Source organism: Myiozetetes cayanensis, unplaced genomic scaffold, assembly GCF_022539395.1.
Source record: "Myiozetetes cayanensis isolate MyiCay16 unplaced genomic scaffold, myiCay2020 scf1, whole genome shotgun sequence".
NCBI classification, from domain to species: domain Eukaryota; kingdom Metazoa; phylum Chordata; class Aves; order Passeriformes; family Tyrannidae; genus Myiozetetes; species Myiozetetes cayanensis.
Window position 1 is genome coordinate 129,511,953 of NW_026086604.1, and position 9,827 is coordinate 129,521,779.

The window sequence follows — 9,827 nt, forward strand, 5'->3', positions numbered from 1 at the left end:
GATAAAATGGGCAAGTGCTCTCTCTTCATCCACTTTATCAAAGTAGTCACTTCAAAACACAACAAGAGTGTCATAAATTTTTTTCTTCTAAGACACACAATGTTTCCCTGACCTAAGGGAAGAATAAGCTACTATATGATGCAGAAATAAGTTTAAAGTGTTTTTTCCTTTCATGTCTTGGTAGAAAACCAAGAACATGATGACATTTTCAATCCAATTATGAAACATTTCATTTTTTATGCAACTTTACAAAATCCTTAACGAGATTTCCCAGTAATATTTTTTTAATATTTTTCCCACTCATTTTTCTATACCCTTAAATTAGGTATTTATCCTTTAACTTTTCCTAATTTTCAGCTTTCAGATTGTTAAAAATAGAAACTAATTGTTCTCCTAGACTGAAAGAAAGATTATCTATGGGGTAATTTTGATACATAAAGTGATTTTATTTTGACCCTGTACAGTCAATACATTTACGATGGAGACTGGCACTACACAATGAAAGCTTTTAGGAGTAAGAATTGCTAATGTTGTCTAGTTGTAGTGCTAGAGAGACAATGGAGAACTCTTCACTGGTAACACTTAGTGGCACCGGAGTACACCTTCTGGAATCGTCTCATTGTGTCAAATGGCCTCATAACCCACCAGAGATGAGGATGACTGCAGGAGGGGCTCAGCATGAGAGAAATCTTCCTCTGGATGCATCAGTTCTACTTAAAGTGATTATACCAACTGTAAATAATAACAGTAATAATACATTCTCCTTGGGCGTAGTTCCCTTTTCAAATACAGAAATACAAATTTAGCCAGAAGTGCTTGATAAATTATGGACTGCTTTGAATTTAAGTTCCTTTCAGTTGTTGTTAAGGCCCCGTATACCCCCATTAAGAGATGCTCTGTCTATCAGGGACCAGACAGAAAATTCAGGAAGTAAGAACTGGGAGCTCTGTTCCCAGAGTTGGCTCCAGCAAACCCTGCCTCCTGGGGAGAAAGAAAGTATGTTCATCACCATTCACATGGCTGCACCTTCTGCCAGCACTGTATCTTAACATTTTACTTTATTTACAGGTACTTCTGAATCCTGGTTTATAGCAGCTGTACTTTGTTTAGCCGGTTTGTGGCAACCAAGAAGGCTTAATCCATTGCCCAATTTGAATAGTGAGAAGGGACTATAAAATCTCTATTAAGCCTAAGTTTGTTTTCACTGTTTCAGAACTGATTTGTTACATGTTTTTCTAGGACTCTTGTGTCATTTATAGAAGGGTTATTGAAATAGTCCCCAAATGCTGAGACAATGAAATATATGACAGTGTAATTTTTCAGTGTACCTATAGTACATTGCAGGTCGCATTCTGATTGGTGAGGTGAATTTGGAGCTAAATTTAATTCACTCATTTCACTGGCACAACTACCCACAGGTAATACAGATGCAGAGATGATGAGAAATGCGACTAGTTTGCAAGCAACAGCCTCTAAAATGCTCAACAGACACAGGCACAAATAAACCTGCGTTTGTAACACCCAGCTCTGCATCAGCCTAACTCATCAAAGTCATCTGAGTCACACTTGCTTCTACTGGCCCAGGGAGATCCATGGCTACTCAGCACTGCAGCACACAAGCCCCAAAAAGTTGACATCAAACACTCGAAATTAGAGTTCACCTTGAAACGGTGATTCATCTGATACCTCATTAGCTTGGTTTTATTCAAAGCTTTATTCTTACTCTTACCCTTTCTATTCCTAAATCAAGATGTATGACTGAGGATCATCTTATGCACTTGCCAGATAGGATCATGCACAAGTATAAGGAAAAGTCCAACAAGCCTTTAAACATGCTGAGGTGTGCTTATATGTGCCCAGATAGTTCAATCAAGTTCAATTAGTGAATTGTGACTTCCAGCCAGTGAAGCTGTATTACAAATGTGGAAACAGTTTTTATCTGCTCTGTGTAGATACTGTTCTTCATTTAAGTAGACTGAAAGTGAGATCACCAGTTATTTTAATTGCTCCTGAAGAGTTGACATATACTCTTTTTGACTAATAGAGAATATGTATCAAACCAAAATAAACTATATAAGATATAAAAGCTTTTCATGTACATTATTTTGTTTTAAACAATTCAACTTTGGTTGCTGTGGAAACACTCGCCTAAATATTTTAGAGGGTTTGTTAAAGTCAAACTCTAGCTGAGCTTTTTGGATGATCTTTGAAAAAGTTGTGGAGTCTGGGGTTTTGTTTGTTTCTAAATACCCCCGACATCCAGATTTCTTAGTCTCCTGATCTACAATAAATAAGTGAGCTTTTATAGCCTTACCATATCTGACAGTCTGCAGTTCTGATATATGAAGCCTGAAATGTGAAATATCTACAAAAAGTTATGTTTTCCTTTAAAAAGCCAAAGCAATTATTAATAAAAGTTTCTCAGAGATCTATACATATTTTCAGTATAACAATATTCAAACAAAGGTAAGACTATATTCCCAGAAGTATAGTCATAGTTTTTGGATAACAGACCACAGACACACATATTACTTAAATTCTGAATAATGACAATCACTTGGCTATGAGCAATATAACTGGTGAAAACATCTTCAACTTTAAAGTATGTTTTCAACGCCCATAGTCCTCCCCATGGTATATGTTTCTGGTTGTTTTTAAAAATGTTTCAGATTTCTTAGCTGAACCTGTGTCCAAACTTTCAAACCATGAGTCCCATGAGGAATTCTTATCTATGTGGAGTGAGACATTATTTGTCGGGTCATAGGGCTGTGAAGGATCTCAGGACACTATCTTGTTTGTTCCCAGACTATCCTGTGTGATCTGCTACACAAAGGTTGTTCCCACCACACGTGTGTTGAAACTGCTTGAAGATTTTCCTCCAGAGAGACACCACCAGTGTCCTTGGGAAAGGCTGTTCTTCTGGTCCACCTTTCTTACTCTGGGAACATTTTCTGCAAATATTTTACCTGAATGTTACATGTTGTAATATAAACCTTCTCAATTGTGGAGAAGGTTTTAGACTGGTGATGATTAGGATTAGAAGAGAAAACCTATTTATAAAAGAGGTAATGCTTATGCACTGCAGTCTCATAAGACCACTGCGCAATATTTCTGTCCACAATTTCGTACACAGTAAGTGAGATGTTACCCACATCTAAGTACGCATACATGCATGACTGTTGCATTTTGTTACGTAATACTGACCAAAATAAACTCAAATACGAATAAGAATCAGAGGAACAGCAATAGGTGAAGAAACGTCTGTAGCCTAATTGGTGAAAAGAGAGCACTCCAAATTAGTTACTCCTGTCATCTGTGAAGACTGAGGAACCCACTGTCCATGGAGTGAAATCCTTTGAGATGGGTGAAGAAGAATATCTCTCTCCCAGCCATACCATACAAGCTAAAGGGTGGCTGCCCAGAGGGGATATATTGTGGGATATCGGGGAAGAGAATTTGGGGATTACGCAAAATTTATTATGGGTTCTTTCAAGGGAATTGTGGTCATGCACAGGATTTCCTTTGGAATGTTTAGAGGAAGGACCAAAGTTGGGGAAAGGGAAGGATCTGTGTTAATAAGGAACAGAAGTGGACAAAGAGCATTAAAGTGGTCAGTCATGTAAACAGGCTGTTGCACCATTCACTTGCCTGACTGAGCCCTGTGCTCGGTCACAGCAGTCTATTTTCTCTTTTAATCCTAATTCTTTCTTCTATGTGCCTGCAAACCCTGGTCTTTGTGCGCATGTGTTTGTTAATGCCAGCGATTTTTTGAGTCAGAGTAGACAATGGGTAGGATGAGAGGTTTGAGTGCCAGGAAGTGGTGAGGGACCACAAACCTCAAGGACTGAGAGTTTCAGGGCCAGCACCTTGGAGGGACCAGGGAGTCAAAATGCCAGCACCTGACCAGACCAAATGTTCACAAAGAAGTACTGAAGAGAGCCATATGTTGTGTGTCTGTGCATCTGTATGCCTCTCTGTGGGTACATGCAGTTAGCAGATTTCAATCCTCATCTGCTGGAGAAGAATAGTAGGATGGAGCTGTCCACACTGTGTGGGGTCATGTGAGTGCTCCTAAGGACCCCTCTTGCTATGCTGATTTGTGTAGCAGGCCATGTATTTGTGTGTGTATGTGTGTGTGTGTGTGTGTGTGTGTGTGTGTGTGTGTGTGTGCTTTCACATCTTCAGCCTTGACTGTTATGACCCAACATCTGGGACAGAAGAAATCCCATAGGTCCCAAGGCCCACAAAATTTGCCTATCCCTGAAAAGTCTGTCCCTCCTCAAGAGCACCATAGATCAATACTACATGCTTTTCAATGCCCAAATTTACACATACGTACAAAAAAATGTGTGTATATTAAGCTAACCATTAGCTAGATACATAAATAATAAATCTTTCATTATTTTTCAGTGGTTTTAGTCTACGTGAAAATAATGAGAATCAGAAAATAGCATAGAAATTTTACAAAGACTAAACCAAAAATTAGTTTAATAGCTGTGTGTCACAATGTGTAAGTCCAGGAAATTAAATCTGCCAGGCACAGATAGCTATCCAAAAGCATATGCTGTTATCCTCCAGAGGTCTGTCAGCCAGTAAGTCCCAGGTTTATTTATTCTTATTAGTTATTTGCCTAAAGTTGTCATTGATGGATGCCATGCACCAGTCATTTGAAGGAGCTGATAGCCTTGAAAATGTGTACGCTGAGATCTTCCAGAGCACAAGAATAACTGAACTGCTCTGACGCATATAAGTCCTAGGAAGAAAAAATACATAAAGCTTCAGGAACAGATTAAAAAATCAAGAAAGCCAGGTAGGGTACAATCTATTTTAGAATTATTCTGAGTTTTCTTTTTAACATTGTATGATATTTTGTTCCTATGAAGTGTCCCCTTTAAGAGGCATCCATTTGTCAACAAGTTTAGAGAGAAGACTACCGAGAGGTGTAGGTGAATGCAATGTATTTGTCAAAACAAGACAATTATTTCATAAGAACTATCTAGATATCTCAGCCTCAGGAGACAGCAGGCTTTAAAAAGTACAGAGTAGGTTGCTAACTGTAAAACAAACCACTGAACTCCAGCTCTTACCTGAGATATGTGTGTGGGTGCACATGCACATTTCTGGAGGTGTCTCACAAAAGCTACTAATAACCCTTGGGCTTCTAAGTGCCCTCAAATCAACAAAGCATGGAGAGATACACTCACTTTGTTTTGTGAAAATTAAAACCACAGAATGAAAAATGAAAGTATGTGTGAAATCAACTCCCCAGCAACTGTAGGAAAGTAATACTTTCAATATGTTTCTAGCACAGAACTTTGAAACAGAAGTGCCTCTGAATCAGGATCATATTCCTAAAGTACATCTTCACTAGCTACCAGCTGAGAAGGTGTAGCATGGATCCCATGTCCTGGCTGAAGTGGTAGGTCCTTTCTTTAGTTCTTTTTGGATTCTATTTCTGACCTAATACTGCTGGACTTCAAGAGATTCATCCTCCTGAGCAACATTTTGACTAATATTCTTTCTGTTTTGAAGCCAATGGCAGTTTTGCAATTGCCTTTAGTGGAGCTAAGAGTAGACCTAAATAGCACTCAGTTAAAGCATGGGATTTGTTAATAGGTGGTATAAGCATCTGACAACTCTTTTCTCATATGTCTTAGAAGGGAAAAAATCCAGGAAACAATATTTTGGCTTTTAGGAGGTTTGCCTCATCTCCCATAGGCTGTTATAAAGTCTATGCTGCAAACTGCAAGGGAAAATGTCTATATACACATAAATTACTAAAATTCTTCCTCTATCTTGACTCAACATGAAAAAAAACAACATACACTGCAGTGAGACATAACTAATATAATATACTGTTCCTGTGGAGGTGAAATTGCATTGATACTGCTTTTCTGCTATCTTCATGTTGTTAGACATGTGTTAAAAAGCACATATGCAATCTTCAAGTATTTGTACATCTTACCATTAAAAAGGCAACATTAGCCAATGAATCAACTAATTTCTTCACTAGAAATAAGGTTACACAATGGTATCTGAGGCTTTACTACATAGTAACCTAGCAACCATTTTGTTATCTGGGTGGTGATCAAAGTATATACTTTGAAAACTGGAAAATGTGTATTATAGATTGACACAGTATCAAAATTGCCACAAACCTGATACTGTGTATGTGAATATGGAACAGAAGAATGCAGTAGCTACTGAGGTACAGCTTTGTCAGAAAGACTTCCATATGACTTTTCTCAGATTTGTTTTTCTCCTGGCAACTGGTATTGTGTGAACATTTTTTAGTTTTGCACATCCTCCTGCACAAGCACACATTTGTTATCTGGTTATGTCTTCCTCTCTTAGACCTATATGGCCAGAGCCCAATGATTTATATAAACTATTAACTATGTTATTATTTATACAAACACATAAAGACATCCAAAATTCTATATTCCCAGTAGTTATGATACTATCTTTAGTGCTATCTCTTTGCCCTGGTGTCCTTCAACATAGAGGGAAAAGCATCTTTAACTTTGTGTTACCTCAGAATTACATACTGCCTACAGGGAGTCCAGGTAAATGTAGCATTTGCCAAGACGTTTAATGTAAACAGTGCTTGTCAGTGTGTGTTTTTGTACACAGCAAGTTTTCTACAATGTAGTCAGGACTGATCACACCCTGACAGAAAGGAGGTAACATCATTACCTCCACAATGGGTAAATAACGGGTTTATGGTGAGGTTAAGTACTTGGCCAGTCACCACTTCAGTTCCCTTACTACATGGTCGCCACCAGAATTTTCTGCCTTGCAGAATCCAAAGGTTTGAGCAGTCTAAAACCAGTAATACTTTGGGAGTAGCATTAAAATTTAATACTATTGATTAAGTGCCAGATTTTAAGAACTAAATGCCAAACCTATCAAATCCCAAAGGGGAAGTGATCTGAATTTGAGCAGATCCCCAAGGAGAAAGTGAGCATGCAGTACATCACTTGTCCAAAATCCTGGTTCTCCCCACTGAAACAGAGCCAGCTATGAGGATCTGGTCTAACAGTTGGATCTCAGATTAAATATCTGCCCTAGACTTTTTTAGCTCTTTACCTGAGAGAAAGAGTAGAAAACCTTGGATGGTCGGCCAGTGATGTCAAATTTTCTGCCAGGTATGATCCTCTTTCATTTGTATGCAATTGTATACACAGAAGTGACCTGAATTGTTTGTATCTGGACTCCTGTAAAAGTGTTTTCCAAGGTCTTTTACCTTTGAAATTTTTGGTGTTAAGGTGGTAACACACTGGCACACAATTCACTAGGGAATAGAGATCTGTAAAGAGAGATCTGATATATTCCCACATGACCAACAATTTAATATAGGATCAAGTAACTCTATAAAGTCTATTTCTTCATTAAACTGCAATGGCCAGCCTAGGATCTTGAAATATAGGTTATTGATTTGAAGGCAACATCTTTTAGTGCTAAGCATTAGCCAGAATATCCTGACATAGATGTGCAGTGGGAGAAATTATTTGAATCTTGAAGGTTTTCTACAAGTTTGTAATATTCCAGTATGATAGGAAAGTCTGTAATTTATATAAAAGTATGATGAGTTGCTGAAGCAAAAACCTTTCCCGTACAAGCAGCCTATGAAACACCTAAACTTATCCTGTAGAGTGTTAGTGGACTCCTGTAGCTGTTGATTGAATAGAAAAATGAGAAGCAATTTTTTGACAGAAAGCTTTCAACATCTGTAATTGTAAAATATTATTGTCCAAATCTGTAACAACTTGGCTATGCTTGAGCTGTCAAGTGCTGCAAATATCTGCCTGCCTAAAAAGCAAAGGGGCATAAATAAAAGAACAACGCCTTCAAGAACTTGATCTTTCCTGTGTTGCTACTCAGCCTGCCTGGTACAATCTGATGGTGAGCTTTAACATATGCTAAAGGCAGGTCCTGATTTAATTTAGAAACAAAGATCCCTCTAGGTACTGTTCTTGGATTGACAGATGTGTCTTTCTGTCATTCCTGAGATCATTCCTAATGTAAATGCCCTGCTGCAGTTCCCTAATATAGGTGCTGACTGATTAATTTTCATCTGATTCCTCAGAAGAATGAGCTAGGTCAGGCAGTGGAAAGGCTGCTAGATGAGAAAATAAATGTTTTTTGGATATCAAGCAAAAGACATCTATACAAATCTTTTCACTAAGGTACTAAGGTTTGTTGTTGTCAATATAATGGTAAAAGCCAGGAAATTTACTAATTGTTCAAGCACAGTTCTGCTCTATCCCAGTGTTTAGCTTTTAAACATAAATTTACAAATATAACTTGCATTAATCCAGCAAAATAAAAGTAAATTGGATTAAAACACATGGAAATGAGAGCACCCAGTGTGCGATGAAGACTCACAACAGATTAGCAAACATGGTGTTATATACTCCTGGAAAAAAAAAGCATATCACCTATCAGAAGGGACCAACAATTTGTCAAGACAGATGTCAGTTGTCTCTATGGACCATTTCAAAGAAGTTGTGTGAGCCACAAAAGCAGGAAAATTTAATGCTTCACCATCAAAACCACTGGGGTTCATCAAAGGTAAACTCACTTGCATTGGCACAGTTCAAACTGCTGACCAACATCCCTTGAGTGTGATGGTAAGATTTTGGTTCCAAAAGATTCATTCAAGGAGTCTGACAGCACCTTCATTGCAGTCACTTAAAATACTTTACAAGTTCATGTTGCCTGTTCCTGAGGCTTTGGGATTAATTTTTTTTTTTAGCAAGTAGACCAGCCATACTCACTTTGGTGTTTTCACTGAAGTTTAAGTTGGAGATCCCACAGAAAAATAATACAAACTTCTGAAGCATCAGTGACACCTACATATTTGCAAGTGATGGGATTTGTCAGTATATTTAGGAGTTATGCTTTTGATTCTGATCTTCTCCATCCAGCCAAGGTCACAGAAGCTCTGCCACATGAATAGACCAGCTGAACTCCAGTTAGCCTTGCAAAGATGCTGTGACCTTTCAAATGCAATGCTATTTATCAGAAAAAAAAAGAAAAGATTCAAAGTTATGAGAATCTGGGGCTTGCTTGGCAGATTATTCCAGGTAAAGAAATGAGAGTTTGGCTTAAAATATCTTTGAGGTAAAATACTCATGAATAAACAAACAATCTTAAACAGATACATGCACAAGTAATGACAGTCAGTCCATATTTTATTTTGTTGCTGAAAACAAACACGTCATACTTCTCTCTCATTGAAACAATCCATATTTCAAACAGACATTTAAGCAGCTAGTGGTTTTCTTAGCAAAAAATCAAATCTGATTAACAGAACAAGTATTCATGTGAGAACCTGTCACTGTGTTACTTTTTATTAATGAATTTACTTAATTATCTTTCCAGCAGACACAATTTAAGAGCCATAGTCTTGATTATTACTAACCATGGTCTTGATAGTCCTTCAGCAACTTCTTATAGCAACAGTGTACTACAGTTGACAAATTATATCTGTAATGTAACACATATACTCCTAAGTGCAATAATGGACATTAAAAGCATGCTCCACAATGTATCTATTAAATCTATTATATAAACTACCATAGTAAAGTACCACATGGGCTCACTTTCAGCTATTTGTAAAGCATTAAAAATTCGTGTTATATGAACAGGAACATCTAATACTCAGCTTTTGTATCTTAATATTTAAGATGCAGCATGAATTACAGTGCCAACTAGCAGAGCTTTAAAGCACTCTGGATGTTAGTAAAATCACTGTACTATAATGGACACACAAAATAAGTCACATCAGCCTGCTGGTTATGATATATCTGTAAAACTCGGGA